We start from the raw sequence: 22,903 nt of genomic DNA, 5'->3' as shown, positions 1-22,903 counted from the left end.
AACCAACTAATGAATCTGAGGAGCAGAAGTCAGAGAAGAAGAACACTGATCTCGAGTGATGTTACAGAAACCAAAGGAGAAGCAGGTATATAGAAGGAGAGAGTGGTTGACAGTGTCAAATGCCATAAAATGGTCAATGAAGATGAGAACTAAGAAAAAAGTTATTGGATCAATAGCTCATTGGTGTCCTTGGAGGGAATTGTTTTAGGAGGGTGGTGGATTCAGAAGATTACAAAGGCTTGAGAAATAATTAGGTACCAGGAATGAGGACCTGAATATAGTCTATTCCTCTAAAAAGTTTAGCAGGTAAAGAAAAGAGAGATTTTACTTGAGGAATATAACATGTAAATTGGTAAATGCAAGATAAATTGTGGAAAGAGAGAGCCTTAAAGACGAAGAATGAGGAAAGGGTTCTTTTGGAGAAATGTATGGTGAACCTGGAAGAAAACTAAGGATTCTAAGAACCCAAGGTATGTCATTTTATCTTAGCCATGCCAATGAATTGAGAGCCATGAAAATCCTATCAGAATTCAATTGGAGATCTGGGAATTCCTGGTTTGTGAAGGCAGGGCAAAAAGGACAGGAAGTAGTCCCCCAGAACTGTGATCTTAATACTCCTTACATTTTCTGCCCTGGAGCAAACAAAGCCCCAGTCTCTCCAGCCTAGGTACAGCTTTACCAGAAAGAAGGAGTCTAAGAGGAAGAGTTTGAATTACAAGAGATTTATTAAATCCCTCCTTTTTATTAAATAAAGTAGGATTTCAGAGGTCACAATAGAAGCAGGTAACAGAGAAGGCTGGCTGACTGGGCTGAGCTGGACAGGTATGGGAGGCAGGGGATCATAGGATCATAGCTTTAAAATTGGAGATCTTAGAGGTCATTGAATTTAATCCCCTCATTTTTAAAGAGGAGGACACTGAGGCTAAGAGAATAATCTTGTGTACTACCACAAAGCTAGTACGTGCCTGGGGTGGAATTCAAACTCAGGTCTTTCTGACTCCAAGTCCAAAGCTACAGGGGAAAGGATTTTAACCTAGGGTAGGGGAGGATTCTGAATATTAGGATGAGAAGGTTACATGGTTAGAATTCGCTAGGAAAAGGGCAGGAGGGGTAGTAGCTAGCATGTATATTGTGCTTTAAGGTTCACAAGGCCTGTAGAATAGTAATACCCTTGTGCTTCTAATTAGAACATGGATATGATGAAGCCTCTGCTAATGGCATCTCCTGGGTAATCAGCTCAGGTGATTGTAGTGGGAGAGGGTTAAAGCTTATGAGACCCACAGATTTGGATATCCTCATTAAACGCTTAACTAGAATAGAGATTATTTTTAATCCCCGTAGAGCGGAGGTTCTAACCTTTTTTGAGGGGGAGTATCATGGATCCCTTTGACAATATGGTGAGGCCTAGGGACCCCTTTTCAGAATAATCTGTTTAAATGAAGACAATAAAAAATGTAGGATTATAAAAGAAAAGTTATATTGAAATACATTTAGCAAAATATTTTAAAATAAAAGTTCATAGGCCCTAGGTAAAGAATCTCTATCTTTGAGGCTACATGCATGCTTACTTGACTTGTCACTATGCTAAGAAACAAGGAACAATAACATAATGCTTATTATTTTTTTTAAGAGAGACTATACAACAATGAAGACTAATTAGCTTGTGTGTTCCAAGCTCAGTGGAGCTGATAGAGTGTTCTCATAAGTGCTTATTTTAAAAGTTGCCAACTCTAGGAATAAAGTCTAAAGGAGCCATTGTTCATGCTTCTAAGCGCACACACCTATCAGAGCCATTAACATTGCAGTTTAGCTGTTGTGTGACATGAAGTCACAAAAAGGAAACGCCAGATTGAGCTGAGTAGTCAACCGATGTCTTGCAGGGAGGTGCTCAAAAGACTCCAGAGAGAATTTTGCAGCATCCTACTGATAATGAAAGACTGCTTAAAGAAGAAACCAGTTATTTTAGCTGTAGCTGGCAGCCAAAACCTATCATATTTCTCAAGTTGCTGCATTACTCTGCAGGGTCACCTCTTTGGCTGAATGCTACCCGACCAGTGGAAAATTTCCATTCAAAATGCTCCACTTGCCCAGTGGGGAAGAGGTATGGTGGCCAGCACTCCTTGCTGTGGACAGGGCATTAAAGATGCTGTTGATTCCTTTTCTGGCAGCTCTGAAGGATGGTGATCATAGTTTCCCTCGATGGTCAGGCTGTAAAATACTGCTGACTCAAGAAGGTGGTGCTGATGTTGTAAATAATTTTAAGAACTTTCGGAACTGTTCAGCCTGGATAGATGACACCCAAGAGCATGTTTTATTACATCTCATTTCATTTTTACTCTGATGCAGGGAACTTCAAATCTTTTCCTGGACCTGGGAAGTTAGGAAAGGTTGAAAAGAGGAGATAGTTTGAAAAGGTCAGACTCTTTACTTCTGAACAATGGGATGAAGGAGCCGGAATTTGAAGGGACTGGATATATAGTCACCATGCCTCAGGGTTTAGAAAGGTAGTGAGGTCGGACATACCTGATTGAGAGTCAAGAGATTTTGGAGCTAATCCCAGCTCTGTCTCTGATTTACTATCATCATCCCAAGCCATATCCCACCCTTTGCCCAGAAAATCAGAATTGATCATAGCGAATGAGAGGAGAAGGGTAAGGAGAGATAGTAATAGGGGTAACCATGCAGTGCCTATTTAGACAGAGATGGAAAGTAAGGAAGCGATGAATGAATGCATGAGTAAGCATCATGTATAGGCCAAGCACTGTGCTAAATGTTGGGGATACAAATAGAAAAAGTGAGAGTCTCTGTTCCTGAGGGACCCACATTACACCAACAACAATGATTGCTTGTCTTTATATAGTGCTTTAAGGTTTGCAAAGCACTTTTCATATAATCTTCAAAATGATCTTACGAGGTAGGCACTATTATTCTCTACATTTTATAGATGAGGAAACTGAGGTTGAGAGAGGTTAAGTGACTTGCCCAGGCTCCCACAACTAGTGAGCATCTGAGGCAGTATTTGAACTCGTGTCTTCTTGACTCCACGTCTAAGACTATCCATTGGGTCTCCTAGTTGGAGGAGACAACATAGAAGAGAATGTTCAGCTACAGGGCAGATAGTAAAGCCTGGGAGTACTAAGGGTTCAGGGAAAGAGCAGGTGGCAAAGCACATGGGTCTTTAGGTTATATCTATAGCTCTGCTGATGGTGCTGGGGGTCTTCAGGGAAAAGAGGTGGGATAGATTGTAAGGTCTAGTAATTTTCCATCTCATTGGAAGGAATAGAGCAGTGACTCCCACCTCATCTAAGACATGTAACTGGTTGGGGCTTGGGAGGAGGCTGGGTTAGGGATGGGTATGAGGGGAAAATTAAAGGGGTGGAGCAGCCTAGTCATGATGGGTTCTCTCTCTCTCTCTCTCTCTCTCTCTCTCTCTCTCTCTCTCTCTCTCTCTCTCTTTCTCTCTCTCTAACCTAAGGGTCAGAGAAGTGGAGGTAACCTTATCTAGTCCAAGCTCTGTCCAAAGCACAAATCCCGTCTATTATATTTCCAGCACAGACTTAACAGTGACAGGGAAATCATTATCTGCTGAGGCAGCCTGTTCCATTTTGGGATGGCTCCAGTTGTGACTTGATGTTCTCTTATGTTGAACAGATATCTGACTTTTGGGAATCTTTAGTCCTAGGTCCTCCTACTTCCCTCTGGTGCCCATTCTTTCTCTTGACAAACCTTTAAATACTTGAAGAAAACAATTATTTTCTTTTCTCCAAGCTAAGTGTCCTCAGTTCCTTAACTGATCTAGCTCTGCAATACATAGTTTTCTGCCCCCTTACCATTCCGGCTTTCTTCTGGGCAAACTCTAGCCCACAGATAGGATACAGATCTCCAGATGTGGTCTGAGCAGAACATAGTATAGTAGGACTATTATCTCTCTCTTCTGAAAACGAGCTCTCTGTTAATGCAGCATTAGCTTTTTTGACTGTGTCACATTACACTGCTGAGGTGTATTGTGCCTGCAACTGAGTAAACCTGAGGTGTTTTGTTTTGTTTTCTGCATTGATTGCTTTCCATCTATGTCTACACCATCCAGCTGTACATATCACAGGACAGCATGTTCTCTTTCCAGACAAAAATGGCACTGAGTCCACCTGCTGAAATCCCAAATGATTTCATCTATTCCTGGAGATACCAATCTCTACAATGGATGCAGAAACTGATGGCAAAAGGAAAGGTTTGGGAAAGAGGGATTTCGTTTTATAAAATTAAATATTGACAGAAGCTGTCAGAATGCTATTGTAATACACAGCCATTGCAAAGACACGTGAAGATACAGGTGGTTGGGCAAGGTTTTCACAAGATGAAAAAAAATGTACTTACGTGGACACATGGGTAATCCGTGAATGGCCAACTAGGAGGTACAGTGAATAGAGTGCTGGACCTGGATTCAGGAAGACCTGAATTCAAATCTGGTCTCAGACACTTACTAGCTGTGTGACCCTGAGCAAGTCACCTAACCCTGTTTTCCTCAGTTTCCTCATATGTAAAATGAGCAGGAGAAGGAAATGGCAAACCACTCCAGTGTCTTTGCCAGGAAAACCTGGATGTGGTTACCAAGAGTTGGACATGAGTGAAATCACTGAATAACAACAATCTGTGAGTAAGGCGGTTGTATTCCCACATTCAAGTGTGGAATTGAGATAGAAAAACAGTCTGCAGCCACTTCACATCAGTGGCAATATGGGGTCACCAAGAGTCAGGCATGACTGAAGAATGACTGAATGACAATAAAACCAAATAAAGTGTGACTGCATAAGGGGATAGTGAAGGGGCTTCCAAATAAGGTAACCCCTCAAAGGGGTAGTCAGATGGAAAGCTCCCTCAAATTTTCCTAGCTTGCTTTATCTGGATCTATTCACATTTAACCTAGACACGAGTTTCTCTATGAATAGAATAAATTTCCTGAGGTTTCAACAGCTTAAGTCAGTGCCATAGCTACCACAGCATTCAATAATACCATATATTAGCATAACATATATTTATTGCCTACTATGGGTAAAGCACTGTGTTAACTTTGGCATTCATAGAAAAAAACTGAAATAGTGCCTAGCATTAGGAGTTTGCATCTACTGCCTTTAGCACATGCTACCTTGTAGCATGTTTATTTTCCTACATGTTGTATGTCCAGATTAGATAATAAGCTCCTTTAGGGTAGGGTATTTCATTCTTTTTCCTGTTTGAGTCCTCACTTCCTAGTGTAGCACCTTGTGCATTTTAGGGACTTAATGATGTTGAATTAAATCTGTAGAGATGCTCGAAAATGGATCTAGATAGGTGTAACACCTTCCCCTGTTGCTTTTTCCTTCCTCTTCTCTTCTCTTACTCAAAGTATAATAAAAATGACTTGTATCACCCTGATTATTGGCCTTGAGACCATCTGATTGCTTTCCTTTATTTTCATAAACTGTTAAATTTGTTCGGCATTGGAATATTGTCATTATTATTTTAGACACAGGATATATGGGCATTTCCCCTCCAAAAGATGGGACTTCTTTCCCTTGGTTTTCCTTGCTAATTCCCATATAAGTACTGTTTTTGTTTTCACTTGCCTAGAACAATATTTTTCTCTACTCTACCAAAAAAAATCATTGTCTTGTATAGATCTCTTGTATAAAATCTATTTTTTTAAACTATTATCAACTTGTTTTAAGCTCTGAACCTGAAGGAAATCACGATATTATTATCTTGAATTGGACTTGAACCCAGGTATTCCTGACACCAAGGAGACAGATCCATTGTGCCACACTGTTTCTCTCTCTGTTTCTATCACTCTCTTTGAGAAAGCTTTTCCTAAAAAGTTATATGTAAGCAAATGTTTTGAAACCGAGTTACGTCGAACATACTGCTTGAGAGAACAATGTGGTCCATTCTTATTTTATGCTAATAGTCATTCTTAGAGAAATAGTGGATAGAGGGCTGGCCTTGGAATGGGGAAGATCAGCTTTCAAGTACTGCCTCTAATACCACTGTGTGACCCTGGGCAAATCATTTAAACTTTCAGTGCCTTGGGCAAGTCCTTAAAATGGTAATTTGCAGAGAAAGTGCCCACTTATTTTAGTATATGAGGTACCCTGCACTGATAATGCCCTGATTTGCATAGGTCTGATCTAAAAAACAACAACCCTGATTTATTGGTTTTAATCTTTGTGTTTCTGTCTTCTGTGTTTACTTGAAGTGTGGCTTAACTTTTGATATGTATATACGTTTGCAACCCTTTTTTTACTTTGCTATATCGTGCATGGGGGAAGAGGAATTAAGAGTCATGAGGATTCTGATTCTGGCTAGCCCTTTTTATGATGCTTCAGAAAGTAGGAATTCTCACCAAGCTGACAATAAGAAAAGGGCTAGAGTGGGGAAAAGTGTCTGGTCCAGGGCCAGAACTGATTTAGGCAGTGGCTATTATGAGAACTCTAGAAAAAGGAAGGTTCCAGGGGGTCAGGGAGGAATGGTGGGCAGGGGAGACATTTCTATACCTGGGATCACTTTTGAGGCCACTTTATCACTTTGCTAATAATGAATTCCATGGGAAGAGATTGGAATCTTACACATTACAGCTGAACTGATAAGCTATCCATGCTGGGAAGGAGTTAGATGGCAGGATTTTAGAAGTCCCAACCATCAAAAATGATAGAATCCTAATAAAGCTACCCCAAGACCCAATATTCTAACTTCCTTATAGGCCCCACTGAATAGCAGGCCCATTGCTCCTACCTAGCCCCTCATACCCTGCCACATTCAACATCCTAACTTCCTCATATGTGCCTCACTGCTCACTAGAACAACAGGTGCGTCCATGAATTCATATTTCTCACAGAACAGCAGGTGTGTCCATGCGGTGGGATCCCAGCCACTACCTCTAGCTAGCCACTGACCCCAGACCCATTCCTCATATTTCCCACCTAAACAGCAGGTGTGTCCATGCACTCAACCACAACCACATTCATCTAATCTCAGACAGGACCACAATACTCAGCTAATCAGAAAGCAGCACCACCAGGATGCCTGAAAAGGATGTGGACCCCAAAACAATAGAAGGGACTTTCCCTAAATAGGCACCTGTGCAGTAATAGTAAAGTACTGATCTACAGTAAACTTATAACATAGAGAGGCTTATTATAATATCATTATCATGCATACTTCCCCCAAATGAGTTTTTCTGTATGCATTGTGGGTAATTGCATGCACAGTTCCATTGTGGCTGGGACCTTTCCCTCATTGCCTCCCCATTACCCTTAACAAATCCCTCCTGATTTTTGAATATTCATAATTTCTGTTACATAATTGGATCTTTACCCTATAAAAATCCATCTTGCTTTTTCTGAAGTTGCTGGTTCCTCTTGGAACTTAGCTCACTTCATGAGAGGTGTCAATTTAACAAATGCCTATACTTGGATTATAGGTGATCTGACTGAATTCTTTGAGATGGCTCCACCATAACACATCATGAAACTGCCACAAAAAGGAACACGATGAAGAAAGCTGTCCAGAATAGGAATTGGTACCCTGTGTCCTAAGTCCTCTCAACCAATTGAACATTGATGCTCTGACGTTCCATGAATAGAATAGCATTTGGGATTTGTACTAGTTTCTGGCAGAAACAAATGGTTGTGAGTCTAAGCACCTGATCTGAATGCCTCGCTTTGGTATGTCCTTGTAGACTAGTTAAAGGATAATTGGGTCTAGGGAAAACCATGGGCATGCAGCATATGTGTTAGCTGTTTTGATATATTTTATTTTATTCCTTTTGCTTCCACAGTTGTGAGTAAATATATGCATATAGTTAAATTGTGCTTGTGCATAGGACTCTTTTATACTACAATATTGTGATTTTATATAATGTAGCACTAAGTCAAAAGAGAATTTTCCCATTGAGAAGAAGTTTCATTGAATAAATCTGCATACCCATCCTTGGACTAATAAGATGAGCACAGTCACCCACTAAAAGAGCAGAGTTAGAACATAGAGTTAGCCATCTCTTTGAGAACACTGATAGGCACCTAGGCGATGCAGTAGATAGAGCACCAATCCTGAGTTCAAATCTGGCCTCAGACACTTATTAACTGTGTGACCCTAGGCAAATCACTTAACTCTGTTTGCTCAGTTTTTCACCTATAAAATAAGTTGGGGAAGGAAATGGTAAACCCCTCCAGTATATTTGCCAAAAAAAACACAAACAAAACAAATGAGGTCACAAAAAATCAGACATGACTGAAAAACCACTTAACAACAACTGAGAATTCTGGAGAGATTGACTTTTCGCTGAAGGGCTCTTTGGTGTTGGATGACATTCATAAGCACCAGTGACTTCCTAAACTTGGCCCTTATTATTGAATAGGATCAGGGAAGTGTCCAGAAGTGCCTCTTAATGGTTAAATGAACAAATACAGGAAGATATGGCATATAAAATGTGTGTACAGAATCACAGAAATACAGAACTTTGTAGTTGGAAGAGACTCCAGATGCTATTGAGTCCAATCTAAACCAGAAAATGAATTTCCTCTATAATATACCCAGAAAAAAAAATCATCCAGGTTTTTTTGGACATAGATATACATGTATTATACATAGGTTTCATGAATATGTAGATTGTATGTATACACACATATTCAAAAAAACCTGAATGAAAGTAATTCCTGTTTGGGTTTAGATTGGACTAGATGGTCTCTGAGGTTTCTTCCAGTTCTGAAGTTCTAAGATTATTTGAGTCTAAATATACATATATTTCATAGGCTATGACTCCCAACTAGTGGAGATATAACTGACATAAATATAGTTAGATGTTAGTACCACTAATGCAGTCCTATTATTTAGAATATGGTAGACTCCATAAAATGCCATGGAATAGTGAGGAAGGAGATAGAGGGAGAGGCTGTATCCTTCACAGGAGATAGCAAGATACCGACATTTGATGTTATTATGTACTTCATGAATGTGTGGAGTTGAAGAACATACATAAATAATTTCTAGGCAAGTTTTCTGCTGCTCCAAACCTTCATTTTCACTCCCCTTTCCTCCAATTAGTATTGATCTCCTCACAGTATGGGGTTTCCATGGCCACATATTACTTCCTGCTTCCTTTGGTATTTCTTATTTAAGAAGTAATCATATTGTATAGATCAAAAAGTGTTTACTTGATATTTATTTCATTCTTTGAAATGCACTATGGACTTAAAAAACTTTATTTTTATCTGGCTTCCTTTTATTCTAATTGGGGAGAGGGCATCTATGCAGCAAGATAGTAAGTAGAGGGGACAATGAGAAGTCATAAATCTCAATAGTGGGAGGACAACATCACAGTCATGTGTGCTACTGAATCTGAAAGGGACCTTGGATACCAGGGAGGCAAACATACACACAGCAGCACCTAAGGGACAAAATAAGGCCAGATTGGAATAAATAAAGCCAGGATGTGGAATGAGTAACTAACAAGGCTCTAAGAGTGTCGACAGCAAAGCAGTTGTGCTAATAAGACGTGCCAAGTTTAAGTGCCCCTTGGGGAGAAAACATGAAACAGGCCCCCCAAAAAGCATTGAGCTCGCAGCTAGAACATCTGAGTTCGAATTCTGTCTCGGACACGTACTACATGTATATCCTTGGGCAAGTTACTTAATATTTCTGGGGCTCAGATTCTTGATCTATAAAATAAAAGGTTTTGGTGAGATGACTCCTAATGATCCTTCCTAGTATAAATTTATGGTCCTTTGAACTGCTCTAAGGTTCAAGGTCCTTAGGTTGAGAAATTGCTCTGGGAGGATGAATGAGGATTGAACTGGGACTGAGACATGGACAGCTGGCCTCATCATGTACCACCAGGATGGATGTAATTCTAAATCTTCTTAAGGCTGGACTTTAGAAGCTTTGTACTCTTTGTCACAATCATGAAAACAAATGAGCAAATGTTAGAATTTTTCTAATCTCCCACTGCAAGGGATCAAGAGTACTGATTTTAAGGCTTGCTGAAATTCCTATTGGTTTTCTTGAGAAAACACAGGCAAAAACCAAAAGGTCAGATAAGATGAAATTCAGAGTTAAATCAGTTTTCTTTTGTCAAATAGGGCCAGAATTAAATATTAAGAGATCAGTATAGACTGAATTCAGAAAATTATGAAGGACTTTGAAGAACTGTAGGGTGCTTGATACTGCAGTTGTTATTCAGTCATGACTGACTCTTTATAACCCCTTTTGGGGTTTTCTTGGCAAAGATACTAGAGTGGTTTGCCATTTCCTTCTCCATCTCATTTTACAGATGAGGAAACTGAGGCAAACAGGGCTAAGTGACTTGCCAGGGTCACATGGCTAGTAAGTGTATGAGGTTAGATTTGAACTCAGGAAACGAGTCTTCCTGACTCTTGCCATGGCATTCTAACTACTTGATGCTGCAAAAGTACATCTTTAACACCAAAATCCTTTTAATGAAGACATATAGTCATGAGTCATGAAATAATAGTCTTATAATCATTTGAATTGTGAATACTCCAAAAGACAATGGCAAGGCATGTAGTGAGTAAGTAGGCAGTACTACCAACTATGGTTAGCACATGAGAAAGGTTAGGAAAGACATCTGAAAGAACATGTATAACCAGACAAACAGGTGGGACATCATAAATCAAGAATGAGAGACAACAGATAGACAGTCTGAGAGGCATATTGGCATATTCAAAGAAACAGGGCAGGCTTCTGGTGCAATGGTTGGATCCTCCATAAAGGATTTATGGAAAGAATCAGAGAGGATAAAACAGCATGGAAAGACTGTGATCTGAACTGCTAGTGGCAGGAGCTCCCACATGACTGAAATCATGGATTCATCAAAATAGCAAAGTAGAGTTGGTCAAACTAAGAAGGAAAATTGACTCCTCCTTTATCCCAGTCTTCATCCACACATTCTTAGCTAAGTCACGAGTCTGTTACTAAATGAGACTTAAGTGCCTATATCAGAGACTCTTTAGAATACCCCATTATCTTAGCCTTACAACACCTAGCATAGGAATAAATGAGAGACAGATACTCTATCATGTCTTTTTGCTTTTGGTTCCATTTGCAGTATGTTTTCATTATATGTCAAAGGGAATATGTAATTGGAGACATGTGTGTATGTGTATGTATACACATATATTTCCAATTATACATATACACATATACATATTTATGGGCTTGGAAGGAGATTTTGGAGAAAACAATGTTTTATCTTTACAGATTCAATACATTTAAAACTGAATTGATCCTTCTCTTTCAAATCTGTTTTAGTGATTCTGGATTTTGCAAGTCTTTAGCTGGAGGAGTTAGCTGCTTAACCATAAGACTGGATGTGTAAGCAAAGAATTTATGGGGAAACCCTCTGGGATACTCATAAAAAGCACTTGCTTGGTAGCCAAAACCCAAACCAATATAATAAATAAGACTGATTCTCCTTTTCAATCTGAACTAGAGAATTGGGGAATCTTAGTTGTAAATGCAGATTCATTCCTGAGAGTCTTTTAAACCAAGATGCCAGGATAGGCATAATAGGTAGCAGTGGGAATATTATCTGAGCTGAGATGATCAAACTTCTATTCTCCCAAACCTTTCCACCAGCATATAATCAGGAAAATTTATTGAGCAGCCCAGTTCTGATGCAAAGCCAGATTAATTAACTTTATAATCTATCGTGCTCATTATAGTATCCCATAATATATTATTACATTGCCATTCCAATCCCACTCATTCCATGTTAAAAACAGTTTTCAAACTAGCAAGCCACAACTTCCTAGAGCTCACACAGGAACTGTGTATGGAAGACTACCACCTGAATACTGGTGATGCTAAGGTCTATGTGATTTTTTTTCAAGATTCACAAAGACTTTATTCAAAGGAATTTCCAGGTATGTAAGTGTTTGCTAGTTAATGATGTTAAAAAAGACAGATTCAGCTAATATGTGCTGCTGTGTATTCACCACAAACTAGTGTAAAAATCATCCATTTGTTTAGTAAAAGCCATCTACCGCAGAATTAAAGCAGAAACATTTGACACCAACTAACTCCGATAGCCATTCAGCCATCCATAGCTCCTGGCAACTGAGCTCCTTGGTGAAAGGAGGCAGATGACACTCAAGTTCTGACTATACGAATCAGGGTCAGGGAGTGATCACAGCAGATGTTAGACAGGAATGCTAAACTCACCATGAGGCACTTAGGTTGAAAAGCTTAGAGAGTTAATATCCCACCTCCATCACCGTAGTTTGGAACTGAGTCCCATGACCCAACGCCAACCTCTTGGACATTTCAAAATAGGCTTCCCTAAGGTTAGTCTCCTCTTGGGCCCTCCACATGCTAACTGTAGAGAATGCTGATGACAATCCACAACGCACTCTCTGGGCTTACATGGTATAGCTGCACAGTTCTTGATCTTGCAGTGAGTGGGGTCTGGGTGCATAAAGCAAAACATTCAAAATCCCTTTTTTCATGTCACTGAGCTTATTTCAGGTTTCATCCTTTCCTAACAACCCAACTCCCTACCCTCACATCCTCTCATTTTGGGATAAATATATTGGTGGAGTGTAGCTCATTGGCTTACACAATTTCCATTGGGATCTTCCAGCAGAATAGAACATTTACCCTGTCATCCAAGCTTCCATTGCACCACCAACTTCATATTGGGGTATTCAGTCATCACTGACAGTTTGTTCAAGTAGTTATGTGTCTTGTCTCCTTCAATGGGACACTAAATGCCAACAGGCTGAGGGATATGGAAAGGTATTTCGACCCTTAACACAATGCCAGGCACTAAAGCTGTGTTGTTTTTAGACTAAACATTGCTGATGAAGGTGACATTGACAATGTAGGATTCTCCTCTGTGCAATTTGCAGGGCTGAGTGGAACAGAGATTCACTTTCACCTCCTGGCCTCTTCCAACCTCAGAGCAGCATTTCATAAAGTGAACTTGCTTGGCAAGGGCAGTGACCTGAGGGCCAGGAGTAGCAGCACCAAGCTGAAGGAGGAGTAGGCCATCTCCATGGTATTGGGAGGGATGAGAAGAAGCCCTTGATCTCTGGGATTTTAACTGAAGACTAAGAATGGGAAGAATTCTTTTGCAGAAGAAAAAAAACTAAGGTCCCGGATGGCTCTAATGAGCTAGTGTTAAGTTTTCTCATCATGACTTTAAAAATAGAGGCTATTTCCTCCAATAAACAGAAGTAAGGGTCATATAATGGAAGTATTACAATGGGGAGAAAAGTATGAAATAGGAAAGCAAGTACAGGTGGAGAAGCTAGGGAGGTACAAAGTGGAAACAGGTAATCTCCAGGTTTTAGATATGATTTAAAAAAACAAACTAAAAAGAAACAAAACTTCGGAAAGGGAAGCTGGAGCCCAGAGAAAGATTAATTTAATTCAAATCAAGGGATGGATAGCATCTATATAAGAGTAGATAAAATTTAAACAGAAAATATAAGGAGGTAGAAGATGGAGATTAGGTCAACTTTAACACATCTAAAGGTAAGTTAATGGAAGCTGAAAGATTAGAATCAAATCAGCTTATGCAAACAAAAAGCCACATATAGATGCTGAATATATGAAAAAAGGAGGTTGCTAACCTAAGTTTAGCTTCATAAAAGGTTCTGGGTGAGATTATAGGATCTGGGATCCAGAGCACTAAAGTTGAGCCCAACTGGACAACCTGAGTTGATGCTAAGAGATGGCACATACTACCCTTTCATTAAGGATTCTAACTGTAGTCACAATCAAGGAAGCAGGAAAGTTCAGTTGTAAGAGCTGGAAGGGTACTGCTGCCTTCCAATGCTCTATAGAATGCACCAGGCTCTGGGAATTATGTTTAGGTAATATTCAATTTCACATTACCACAATAAAGTGAATATTGCAATAAAATGAGTTACACGAATTTTTTGGTTTCCTAGTACATATAAATGTTATGTTTATTCTATACTATAATTCTGTTAAGTATGCAATACTATTATGCCTAAAAATGTACATAATTTAGTTAAAAATACTTTATAGTTAAAAAAATGGTAACCATCATATGAGGCTTCAACAAGTCATAATTTTTTGCTGGTACAGGGTCTTGCCTCGATGTTGATGGTTGCTGACTGATCAGTGTGGCAATTGTCGAAGGCTGCTAAGAGCTTTACAAATATTATGTCATTTGATCTTCACAACAACCTTGTGAGGTCAGTGCTGTTATGCTCCTCACTTTATAGGTGAGGAAATTGAGATTGATAGAGGTCAAGTGACTTGCCCAGGGTCACACAGCTAGTAAACGTCTGAAGCAGGATTTGAATTTAGGTCTTCCTGACTCCAGGTCCAATGTCTTCTCCACTGTGCCCCCCTAGTTACCAGTAATAGAATTATAGCAAAAAGTTGGAAGAGACCTCAGAGGTCATCTAGTCCAACCTTGGCTCATATCATGAATCCTGTCTATAGCATCACCATTAAGTGGTCAAAATGTTTGAATCAAAGTAATAGAAAAGATGGAGGCACAATTGTAGTTGAATAATTCTATATTCTCTCTGTCATCTGGTGTCATCTGGGCTAACAAACCAACCTATTCTTTTCTTCTTCTTGCTTTCTATACATATTTCAAACGTTTTTCTTTGTTTTTTTAATTATTTTTATTCTTTCCCTATGTTGCATGTAGACTTTGCCAATTTAGTCAGTGGCAAATATGCTGGGCAAGGTCTATACATAAGCTTAACATTGTTTGTTGGTTGCAATCTGGGTATAACTTGTTGGTTAGTCTAGTTAGTGAAAACCTGGTTCTAATCTGAGGTAATGTGATTGGGTGGATAGAAGATCTGTGTTCAAATCTTGGATCTTCCACTTATTGGTGATGTGGGCAAGCCAATTAATCTCTAATTTTGGCTTCCCTATCTATAAAAATGGGTGAAGGCAATAGATGACATTTACTCCACTTTACATATGACATCTCATTTGATACCCGCATCAACCTTGTAAGGTAGGTCGCTAATAGTATTCCCATTTTGTAGATGAGAAAAACCTGGCTCAGACTTGTCTATGTGTCAGAACCAAGTGTCTTCTGAGTCCAAGTTCAATTATCTTGACACTATGTCACGCTGGCTACTTCATTTGGTTTTTGTCAAGTTCTATCAAAAAACTTAGCCATTATTATTATCTGTACAAAAATTTTTCAATTTAATGTAATCAAAACTATCCATTTTGCATTTCATAATGTTCTCTATCTCTTGTTTGGTCAGAAATTCTTCTGTTCTCCATAAATCTGACAAGTAAACTATTTCTTGCTCTCCTAGATTGCTTATAGTGTTAGCCTTTATATCTAAATCATGAACCCATTTTGACTTTAATTCGGTATATGGTGTAAGATATTGGTCCATGCCCAGTTTCTGCCATACGATTTTCCAGTTTTCCCAGCAGTTTTTGTCAAATAGTGAGTTCTTATTCCAAAAGCTGGAGTCTTTGGGTTATTATTAATCAGACAAAGTGCTTAAGTTCAATCATTGGACAGACCAGTTAGCTGTATACTGAGACAAATCTCTTATTTGACTATATATTAACCATGGTCAATTATCTTTAAAATGAAATGTTCAAATCTCAAAAATTTTTGGTACAAAGGAGGCTGGGAGAGAGAATTCAGCATTACAGAATTATTTCTACTGGGGAAAAATCCAATAAAAAACTGTCATCTAATTAAAACAAAATAATACCAATATCTTGGTAAATATAGATTTGTACACTTAGAAGTATCTCTTGATTAGAAGTTGTGAAGAAAATTTCCCAAGGCTAAACTGAGCCTCATCGGCAGCATCTTATTAGGTGCAGATGGTAATATGTCCAAGGACACAGATTTGTATGTTCAGGGGGCTTAAGTGACATTCTTCAGATGTATCATAGCACTAATAATTCACGGATATGATGTGTTTTCCTTACAATATCTTGCCATTGGACTCAGATGGCTCTAGAGGAGAAAGTGGGGCTGCTGACTTTGCATAGTCTTCCCTCACTTAAATCCAATTCACCTGCATATCACAGCATCACCTTCCTGATGTCATGGTCCTCTTCAAGAATGAAGGACAAACAACAACAACAGCTTTGAATTAAGTCCTTCAAAGATTATTACTTTCCAGAAAAGGCAGCTGAGACTCAGGAGTTAGGAGGCTTGAAGAACCATGACCATAACAGGTTTTCTGACATCATTATTTTCACTCTGTGATTCTACTTCTCACATTATGGAATCTCTCAGCTGTCATCTCCTGCTTGTGTGACCTGGAACAAGACACTTAAACTCTCTGGGCCTCAATTTCCTCAACTATAAAATGAAGGTGGTTGGACTAGATGACCTCTAAGGATTCTTTCAGTTCTGGATCTAGGAAACACGTGAGGAGAAACAGAAAAGTTTAACCAATTTTAAGTTCCATTTTTAGAAAAGGCAGCTTAGAGTAGCAGGAAATGTGTTAGACCTAGGGTTAGGAGCCCTGGATTTGAATGCCAGCTCCAACACTTACTAGCTGTGTGATGATGATGAATTTACTTCAACTTTCTGGGACTCAGTTTCCCACTATGTAAAACTGGGATTATAATACTTGCAGTATCTACTTTGCATGGCTGTTTTAAGGAAAGTACTTTGTAAACCTTAAAGTCATAGAGAAATGTGAGTTCTGAGTTACTCAGTAGACCTGAAGGATCATTAGAGCCAAGTCAAAATGTTAAGAATATTTGGGTCATCTACCTTCTCTAACTTGTCAATATATTATTTCCTACTTTAGTATGAGTTAAAGAGGAAGCACTGGGGACTCTATTAGAGTAAATGTGAAATCTGGCAGGCTTTTTTCCCTACGGTCTCTTAAATTTCATCCCTAATAACTCAGAGTAAAAATATTACACAAGATACTCATAAAATCCTTATAGCTCATTTTTTCTGAGTATACATTTGGGGTGAGGAGAAATCATTTTTTTTACATTTCAGCTGTTGCTCCTCCCTCATAATCACATCTGGATCCCAAATCCCCCATCTTCCATTCTGTACCATCTGGATAGTAGCTCATTCATTTTCTTGGCTCTTTCCAGGGACATGCCACACAACCTCTGAATCTGGGGGAACTAAGAAGCTAAGTGCCCAAACTCATGGTTGTACACTAGAAATACTGTCGTTTTGAGATGTAATATCAACACAGTTTTATGTGCACATGTCAGTTAATAATCAATAGCATTTATTAAGTTCCTAGGTGCTGGGAATAGAAATAATGGCAAAAAAACCCCAAGACAAACAAAAAAACCAGTCCCTGTTCTCAAGGAGCACATCCTAACGAGTATTTATTTAGATGTGATGTTTTGAGTTTGAGATAGGTGTTTCATAGACCATTGACCATTAATACTGAGCCCAGAGTTCAGGACCAATTTTCAAAGTCTACTTTATGTTAATTATTTGTAAATTATTTTAAGGATCAAAGGAATGTGGGTGTTGGAATGACATTCCCCTTGCTCTATCATATGCTTATTTCTCTGTCCAAATAGTAGCTATATTCTTTGTTTTAATATTTGCCTTGACTTTTTGGGCACTCGACTTTTCTAGGACTCAGTTTCCCACTATGTAAAACTGGGATAATAGTACTTGTTTTACCTACTTTGCATGGCTATTTTAAGGAAAGTACTTTGTAAACCTTAAAGTCATAGAGAAATGTGAGTTCTGAGTTACTCAGTAGACCTGAAGGATCATTAGAGCCAAGTCAAGATGTTAAGAATGTTTGGATCCTTCTAAGGACAGGTTTGAAGGCAGGACCATGATCCTGCCCTTTTCTGGTGTTTGTGGTAGGAGGAAGAATGGATCATATGCCATTAATTACTAACTGGCAGCATGATATAGTGGGCTAGCATGCCCAACTTAATGTTAGGAAGACACAGGTTCAACTCTGACCTCTGGCACTTATTTATTATGTGATGCTGAGCAAATTACTTAATTTATATATCAGTTTCCTTTTCTGTAAAACAGGCCCAATAAGGTTCCTAGGTTATTCTGACCTTATTCCAAGTAAGATCACATATGTAAAGTGCTTTGCAAACCTTAGAGTGCTCTATGTGTCAGTAACTATTTCTGTATCTGTGCCTCACCTAATGTTAGTGAATTCTATAAAACACAATATTTGGTGAAATAGTATCACAAGAGAAGTTAGCTCCACATGGATAATATTATACATGGGTTACTGAGCAAATGATGTTACAGCAGTGTCATAGGATCAGAGATTTAGAGCTAAAAGAGATGTTAAACTAGTCTAACCTCTTCCCCCTTCATTTTACAGAGAAGAAACTGAGGCTCCAAGAAATAAGGAACTTTCTCAAGTTCCCTTGGTTGGTAAGAAGAAGAACTAGATTCAAACTTGGGTCCTTTGGCTCCAGATTCAGCACTCTTTAAAATACATGGATATCTCTCTGCTAAGGTATCCTCCCCTCTCCCACTCCCAAAGAGTCATTCCCCATAACAAAGGGTAAAAAGGAGAAAAAATAGTTTGTTAATAGAAAGACATTTAAAAAGTGTAATATTTTATGCAGCAATCCCCACCAATAGTTCTCTGCAAAGAGGGAGGTCCAATACTCTTTCCATTGTCCTACATTTAGTTTCATAAGTCAATAACAATATTATTGAAAAATGACGGTGGTCATTATATATCTGTATGTACAAAGTCCATTTTCTATTGTAAACTTGTCTAGAAAACTAATCCCTTGTGGGAAAGAGGGTCCCAGAGAATGAACATTCAGGAAAGCAAGTGATACTGATTATATATACTGTACTTATCCATTGAGCAGAGGACCTATTTATCCTCCTAGTTCTACAAATGCATTAGGAGCCAGACGATAAGGATGTGGTGGCAGGTCTGTCAGGGATTTCTGGACAAAAGAAATATGCTTGGAGGTGTTGGTGTAGGGATGGCTTCGGGATGGAGTGGAGGATGGACAAGAAGTGAGAGGGTGGGGGGTGATGGAGTGAGGAAGAGAGAGAGAACTTGCTAAAAGCATCATAGGGAGAGCAGACTCAGGAAGAAAGATTCCTTCAGGATGTTGGCCTAGGCCTCATGGCTCTAGGCCACATGGCCTGGATAGAGAATGAGGGGGGTCAACCCCAGTCCAGGGAATAGGTAAAGGAACCAAACTACACCTAATGGGGAGTACTACTGGCTTGTAAATTCACTTCAGGAAAACCAATTTTGACAGATAATTCATCAAGAGCAAATTAAAACTTCCAGAAATTGAAGTCATTATTTCCAGAAAAATAAAAGAGGTACGAGAAGGCCTGAAAACTCTTTTTGGGGGAGAGGCAGATAGAAATACCTTCTGCAAACTAGGTAATCACTTTCATTCGAATTATCTTAGGAAGATTCTGAAGATCACTGGGCAGTCTTTACAATCTTTACAGTCACTGAAGTCTTCACTCAAACTAAACTGCCAAGCATTCAAACTGCTTCAGAGTGCAATTTTGATGCGCTGGCCACGTTGTTTGAATGCAAAACATATGCTTGCCAAAAAAAAACTATTTTATGGAGAACTCACACAGGGCAAGTATTCACATGATGGTCAGAAGAAGCAATACAAAGACACTCTCTTAAGAACTTTGGAATTGACTGTGTGATGTGGGAGACATTGGCATGGGACCACTCAGCATGGTGCACCTACATCAGAGAAGGTGCTGTGCTCTATGAGCAAAGCAGAATTGAAACAGCTCAAAGGAAATGCAGGATGCACAAATTTAGAGAATCCACCCTAAATGTTCACATGGACTATTTGCGCCTGACCTGTGGTAGCTTGTATTGGTCTGATCAGCCACAGTCAGACACATTGAAACTCGACTCTAGCACAGTGATGTCATTTTGGTCCTCTTCCAAGGACCAACCAACCAACTGATTAAAACCATATCTAGAAAGCAGATATGGGGAAAAACAAAAAAGAAAAACGAAATGAAAAACCAAAACCAAAACCTGAGAATCCCAACTGTCTTGGAAATCTCAATCTATTTTACATGGAACACCTATAATGTTAAGATCTTAGTTTATAGTTGGAAGGCACATTAGAGGCTAACAAGTTCACACCATGCCCTCTCCTTTATTTTATAGGTGAGGAAAGTGAGGAAACTGAGGCCCAGAGAACTGAAGGGATACACAAAGTCACACAAGTATTAAGTATTAAGGTCTTCCCCCTGCTCCACTAGATAGATACCTTAATTTATCTACCATCTAGTCCAAACAGTCTCAAACTGGCTGATTCTGGAAGCAAGAGCTGGAAGAATGGAATTATCCAAGAATATCCAGGTTAATTCCCTGAATGTTTGCATGAAAGATAAAACACTTCTCTGATTTTTTCCCTTTGCTATTTTAAATCTTTATATGTCATTTCTTCCTCCTTTTCTTCTACTTCCTCCTGTTCCCTCCTCTCTTCCCTCCCCCTGTTCCCCTCTTCACCTTTTCCTTTCCCTTTGCAGACCAGCCCCTCCTCTATAAGTCATAATCTTCGAGAGCTGCCTGGGTCAGTAAGAGATTAAGTAACTTGCCCAGGGTCACACAATTAGTAAGTCAGAGGCAAGACAAGCCCAGATATTGCTGACTTGAAGAATCATAGATTTAGAGCTGAAAAAGACCTTAGAAGTCATTTTGGCCAAACCTCTCATTTTACAAATGAGCACTTTGAAGCACAGAGAGATTACGTAACTTGCTAAAGGTCACACAGACAGTAAGTAAGAGGAAGAACTTGGTGTTGACCTCAGGTCTTCTGGCTCCAGATCAAAAAGACTTGGCTAGCTTCAATCCACTCTACTATAACATCTCTGTGTAAATAGCTGTAACAACTTTTCAATATGAATATGAAGGGTTGGGTGTCAGTTTAAATGACAAAAAGGACAGGATAGAGGTAGAAATCTGTGCCCCTTGCCGTAGGCAAATCTGCTTAGGGAGGGCAGCAGGGTGATGGCAACCACAAACCAAGCGGGAGAGCCAGCAAGTCAGTTCCTAGTGACTGTTGTTGGTGGAATAAAACTGGAGGTTGAGTAGGCCATAATGCCTGTTCTCAGGAAAAAAAAACCATTCAAACATATCACTTTTCCCTATTAAGTCCAATAAATCATTCACATTAGCAGACATTATTATTGCTCTGGGCCAAACTAGAGACAAACCCACAAATGTGAAAGAGTTAATTCAGTTTTTAAATAAAAATTTATATAAAACATATCCTTGCCATCACTGTTAGAAATACACAAAGAAAAAAGATAATAGGAAATAAGCACGAAAACTATCCCACCTTACTTCTAATAAGAAATGGCCATAATGAGGTGATTCCATTTAAAACTTTCTACAGATGTTCTAGATTCCACTTGAGTCACAGGATTTATCATGTAATTATTATGTAATATCCTAACAGAGGTTGTCAATAAAGATGCATTTATGATAAGTTTAAAAGAAAGAGCCATACCACCAATTCCTATATGACTTTTGAAATGTGCCTACAGTCAAGTGAATTCTGATTGCATTTCAGTGTCAGTCTGTTGGATTTTGACCCAAGGGCCTGTATCCATTTGTAGAGGGAAATGGCCAATAATGGCTAACTGGCTTTGAATGACTTATCACTGGCAATCTAAGTAAACTAATCACGTAGGACTCCAATGTCCAGTGGTAATCCAACATTCAGCAATTGTTAGCCTGCATATCGGATTCTATCCTCTATAGACCATTTAGTCTTGAATTTCAATGTGCTGTTATACTCCATGCCCCCACAATGAATGATATGCAAGAATGTGAATTTGGCCATCTATTTTGGGTTCTTCTTGTAATGAACTTTTTGTAATGAGCTGTAATTCCAGATGACTGCACTTCAGTAGCATTCATCCATGTAGCAATAGTATTTCTGAAAATATATAATACTACTTATAAAAAAGTCATTCATTTAATAAAATCACATAAAATTATACCACCATTCTGTTTGACTAGGGATTTCTCTGACCCATTTCAGTCATGGAAATCTCTAGAGGTGATAAGTACAAATTCTTCTTTCTTTTTAATTGGGTTAAAATGTAATAGCAGGAATATGCCATCGTGGTGTGGTTTAAGGGGCAGCACAAGGGTTAGCTTGCCCCCAAATATACTGCACTAATTTGTCATCATGCTCAAAATTCTAGCACTAGAGATTCAGTCCTTTGGCCTAATAAGCATACTTTTAAAAGGAAATATCCTGAATGATCAGCACATTAAGTCCCTATTAGGCATTCATGTCTTAGTTGAAAATTATTTTAATTAGATCCTTAAGATCCATAAAATAAGAGTATTGATTTGGAAGTGGGGAGAAGGAATTCCTTTGCACATGAAAGATGAAGGAGGGGTCATGTAGAAATATGGGACCTCGTGCAGGGTGGGTAGACCTAGTACTGCAAGAGGTGATGCCTAAGAACAGCAGGAGGGCCTTTGGTGCTCCACACAAGAGGAGGATATGGGAGAGCTATGAATAAAAAGCAGATGGTAGATTTCCAAATATAAACTTGCACTTTCCCATGTTGTCTAGCAGTGAGTAGAAGGCATTTCGAAAAGAGGAATTTATTCAAAATACCTCAAACTTTCAAAAAATATTTCCTTAATGTGTCACTCAGGACACCCCTCAGTGTGGCTCCAACCAACTTCTCCAGTTTAAAAGGCCACTATTCCCCTAGACAAAAACACTGCTTCTGTCACATTGATTTACTTACCAATAATACACCTTTCTTCTCACCCATCATGTTTTTCCTCAAGGCATTCCATCTAGCTAGACTATTTTCCTTTTCCTCACAGCCTATTCAAATTCATTACTTTATTACTGTCATATTAATTCCTCATGAATCTGTCTAGTCGACTCAAAAATCTTCCCTGGCTCTCTGTCA

At 39.0% G+C, this 22,903-nt stretch overlaps 1 protein-coding gene across 1 annotated transcript in view; it reads right to left on the bottom strand.

Moving 5' to 3' along the window:
* The window catches only part of NKAIN3 (sodium/potassium transporting ATPase interacting 3), a 451,267-nt gene that overhangs the window by 6,909 nt on the left and 421,455 nt on the right, over window positions 1-22,903 (bottom strand). The window lies entirely within an intron of this gene.

The sequence above is a fragment of the Trichosurus vulpecula genome, chromosome 1 (assembly GCF_011100635.1).
Source record: "Trichosurus vulpecula isolate mTriVul1 chromosome 1, mTriVul1.pri, whole genome shotgun sequence".
Taxonomy (NCBI): Eukaryota; Metazoa; Chordata; class Mammalia; order Diprotodontia; family Phalangeridae; genus Trichosurus; species Trichosurus vulpecula.
Note: the sequence above shows the minus strand (reverse complement) of the source record. Positions and strands in the feature narration are given on the sequence as shown.